Source organism: Microtus ochrogaster, unplaced genomic scaffold, assembly GCF_000317375.1.
Source record: "Microtus ochrogaster isolate Prairie Vole_2 unplaced genomic scaffold, MicOch1.0 UNK30, whole genome shotgun sequence".
Classification (NCBI taxonomy): domain Eukaryota; kingdom Metazoa; phylum Chordata; class Mammalia; order Rodentia; family Cricetidae; genus Microtus; species Microtus ochrogaster.
Genome location: NW_004949128.1, coordinates 2,541,039 through 2,545,526, shown reverse-complemented (window position 1 = coordinate 2,545,526; position 4,488 = coordinate 2,541,039). Strand labels below are relative to the sequence as shown.

General features: G+C 45.3%; 1 pseudogene; it reads right to left on the bottom strand.

The window, feature by feature from the left end:
* Window positions 1-551: 551 nt before the first annotated feature.
* Window positions 552-747, bottom strand: LOC101979733 (annotated as a pseudogene).
* Between the last annotated feature and the right edge of the window lie 3,741 nt (window positions 748-4,488).

Below are 4,488 nucleotides of genomic sequence, written 5' to 3'. Positions count from 1 at the left end.
GGCTCCAAAGCCACAGAGAAACCCTGTCTCAAAAAACCAAAAAAAGAAAAAAGAAAAAGCAACCTCTACCTCTGTGAATAGATTAATTTCCACACACATTCTCATGAGCAGAAACGTCAAAAATAAATGAAAGGATTGAGGAAACTCAAAGTGACCACATCTACTTCACAAATAATGGAATTCAGGCTCCTCTGATTAGGAGCAAACCGTGGGAGTCAGGGAGCTGGCCCCGCAGTGCACACTGCTTCTGCAGAGGACCTGGGTTTGCTTCCAAACAACCACATCAGGCAGTTCACAATGCCTATAAACTCCAGCTCCGGGGGACCTCACCCTCTCTTCTGCCCTCCAGGGGTATGTGCACATATCACCCCCATACAGAGACATGCATATACACTTAATTTAATAGGAAAAGAAATCTTTTTTTAAAACCAAAACTTCCTTTATACAAGTATTAAAATACAATCACATTTCTAAAGTGAAACCACAGGTACACAGTTGTAATCATAAAGCTACACAGAGAAGCATCAGTGAGGCAAATGTTGAATGAAGACACTCCTGAATTTCACATTTTCACCGAGCATCGAAAACCACCAATCTTTTAGTCCTTTTCTTGTACATTATTCTGTATCCACATTCTCTGTATCTGATTGGATCTCTGGACTTTATTTCATTTTCGGTGTGACACTCTCCACAAATATATATCACCGGCTGCTGCTTTGGGGGTTGGACGTCTTTCTGGGTATCCATTGTTTGTGCCTCAGCAGCTCAAACAAGCTCTGTGCATGCAAAACCTTTCCCCAGGAAAATAAATCTTTAATAAAGAAGAAGCAGCGAGAAAAGGACTTGAACCCATAACTGTTTCTCCCAACACTCCTCCATTGAGTGACTACAGCTCCATCCATACAGTCAGCACAGAAGTGTATTAACCTCCACCACGGAGGAGTGGCTTCAGTCCTCTCTCAGTGGGACCTTGGACTGGGGGGGGGGGGCGGGTGGGAGGAGGTGAGTGCTTTTCTCTTGTGACTCCTGGCTCCATAGTCCTGCTCCTGAGTTTTGATGCGACGTGTTACCCTTTAGAACCCACACAATTCTGACACTCTACGCATTCACGTCTCTGCTAGCACAAACATAAAGACAGAATGCTTTCCTTGGGCAAATCTTTGCATAATACTGAAGCAGGAGGAAAAAGGGCCTTGGCCTTGAGTGTCTGGAACACAATGATAAAGCCCCTCTATTTGGTGGCGGGTTTCCAATTAGCCGGCCACAGCTTGGGACTTGGCAGCTACAGTTCACAGATGAGGAAGCACCCCGAATGTCTGCCTGAATGTGACTGAAGCCAAGTCAGGGAAGACTTGCAAAAGGAGGGATATATTTCAGAGAAAAACCACAGCATTATCAGGCTGTAATATTTTGGAGATATATCTTTATGTACTGAAATCAAAGAACATATTACTGATAAATTCTTGAGTGGAAGAAAAAATGGCTTGTGGTGGTGGTGGTGGTGGTGGTGGTGGTGGTGGTGGTGGTGGTGCCCAAATTAAGTTTTAGTTATTTTCACCCAAAGCACTTAACTATATCTTGACTATTTTCCTTGTCTCAGGTGTTATTGTTTTATCTTCAGTATCATCTCTCCACTGGAGACTGGAATGTAGTTACAGGTATCAGGCCATGGAAGAGTAATGAAGGTCATTTGGTCAGGACATTTGGGGGCTTAAGGGTACTCAGCCTAGACTTAGGATGGATGCTTGTGGTTACAGCAGCTCATGTTTCTTGAGCCTTTATAATGTGCCAGGCCCTGCAGTAAGTGTTTATATGTATTACCTAACTCAACGTCCTCTTTGCCGGCTGCAGTTTTCGGGCCCAACATCAGTAAGTGTTCCTTTGCACCACTGGCTCTAATGTCCTTGTCCCTCTCACCTCCCCATTCTTTCTCAGGAAAATACTGATCTGGCTAGACCTAACCTCCCCTTTTCTCCACATCACACATCCCCAACTGTATGGAGAGAGAACACACAACTGTTTTTGATGAGTCTCATTTTAAATCCAAAACAGCCTCATGCTACGGTACACATTCAGGAGACTGAAGTAGAAGGATCCGCATTCCAGGCCCACCCTTACAAAGGAAGTTCAAGAACAGCTGTGGAGCTGTAGAGATGGCTCAGGGGCTCTGTGGCTAAGAGCACTGGCTACTCTTCCTGAGGACCCGGGTTCAATTCCCAGGACCCACCTCACAATCATCTACAATGCTAAGTTCTGGGACTTCAGGGTAGAGCCCAGCTTTTTGCCTGTCTGTCTATCTGTCCATATTTACCTTTTCTTCATTCCTTCTCACCACCCCTAGTCAGACCCAAGTCCCTAGAACTGGGCACGGAATTGGCAATCTGTTTAAAGAAAAAGAAAACAGAAAAGAGGGAGAGCAATCGAGAAAGACAACTGATGTCAACCTCTGGCCTTGGCACAAAATGTACCCTGGTAATCCTACTGGCTCCCTCGAGGCCCCCGGTATTCTCAATGAAGATTCATTTTGCTACTTCAGAATCTGGGTGATAGAGATGGCAACAGACATCAGAGAGTTTCCAAGAGCCAAGTCACGAAGGCCCTTCTGGGATATTGGGTACCATGAGAACCACTGGAGAGTTCTGGGTAGAACAGAGATGCAGTCTGACTTAGATTACAGACTGGAAAGGACAAAAGAAGTGATATAGGAAGTCATTGTCCTAATCCAAATCCAAATAAGAGACGGTGTTGGCTAGAACCAGGTAGTCACAAGGAGGGAGGGGAAAAGTGATCTGATTTGTACTGTGACTTTGATAAATTTATATATTAGCTCGGGTTGCTATGTGTGGATTCCTTGGCATATATATATATATATATGAAAAGATTTAAACACAGTGCTGACAGTTTCACAGCAATTTGACTGGAACTAATGACCCTGAACTACACATTTAAGCATTTAAAAGGCTGTGGGGTGTGTGTGTGTTGAGATAAAATATCATATACCCCAGCCTGGTCTAGAGCTTGTCACGTAGCTAGGGATGGCCTTGAACCCCTGATCCTCCTGCCTTTACTTCTCAGGTAATGGCATTACAAAGCATGACACCAGTTCAGCTTAGCTCTCCTATCTTGAAAATCGCGATGCTCTTAAGGACATGGGAGTTGTGAGGACTGAGAAGCTGGTCGTGTGTAACACACATGGACATTGTTACAGAAGACAGTGGTGGGACTTGGCCTGGGAATCCTGGCTAGTCAATGCATATTTCTTATTGGAGAGGTCTTTAAAGAGTTTAAAATAAGCTGGGCAGTGGTGGCGCACGCCTTTAATCCCAGAACTCAGGAGCCAGAGACAGGCGGATCTCTGTGAGTTCAAGGCCAGCCTGGTCTACAAGAGCTAGTTCCAGGACAGGCTCCAAAGCTACAGCAAAACCCTGTCTTGAAAAATAGAAACAAACAAAAACAAACAAACAAAAAATAAACTGCCTAAAGTTGAACATATTAACAGGTACTATGTAATGCCTGGGAAATATATATGTTGTATAATGTCCTAACAATGTCAAATTATCTATATCCCCAAGCATTAACATTCCTTTATTGAGTTCATGCTCACTGAGTTTATTGGTTCATGTCCACAACTGTAACACTCTAGAAGTCAGTCAGATCACTGGGGATTTAAGGCCAGCCTGGGCTGTATAGTGAGTCCTGGGGGTGGGGGTGGGGGTCAATAAAGGGTACTTAGCAAGACCCTGTTTCAAAGAAACAAAGGAAGGAAAGAAAGAAGGAGAGAGGGAGAGGGGGAAAAAGGATAAGCCAGTCCAAGCCAGGCACACATCTGTAAGAGGATCAGGAATTCAAGGCCATCCTCAGCTACAGAGTGAGTTTGAGGTCAGCCTTGACAACTTGAGACCCTATCTTAAAAAACAAACAACCTCAAGAATATTTTTATGTAACGTATACCACATTCACACTACAGTCACCCTGCTGTGCAGCAGCACCCCATAGCTTCCTGCTCCTGTTTTGCTGTAATTCAGTGGCCCTTGCTCATCCTTTTCCCATGGCTCCACACACCCTCCCACTGGCCTCTGGTGATTCTACTCAACTTCTGTGAAATGAACGGCTACCTTCTTTGAGTGACTGAGAGCTTGCAGGATTCATCTCTCTGGGGGAGACAGTTCTAAAGCCTTGTCATCAGAAACTGACCTGATAAGAGCTAAGCAGCCTGGGGTTCAGGGATGGGAGGTGGAGACAGTCCCCTGGGCACCAAGGCTGCTGGAAAACAGGATAACACCTGAATCTCACAGTGTGGATGGCCCGCACAGTCTCAGGAGAAGGATGAGTGTGCCCAAGCCCACAGAAAGCCTGGAAATGTCTTGGCAGAGATGGAAGTCTATCTCACCAGCACACAGATCTCCATCTGATGCTGAGCAGGTCTAGGGGTTCCATCGTGAACCCTGGGGTGTCCACGGGGCCTCGACTTCTATAAGCCATTGGGTC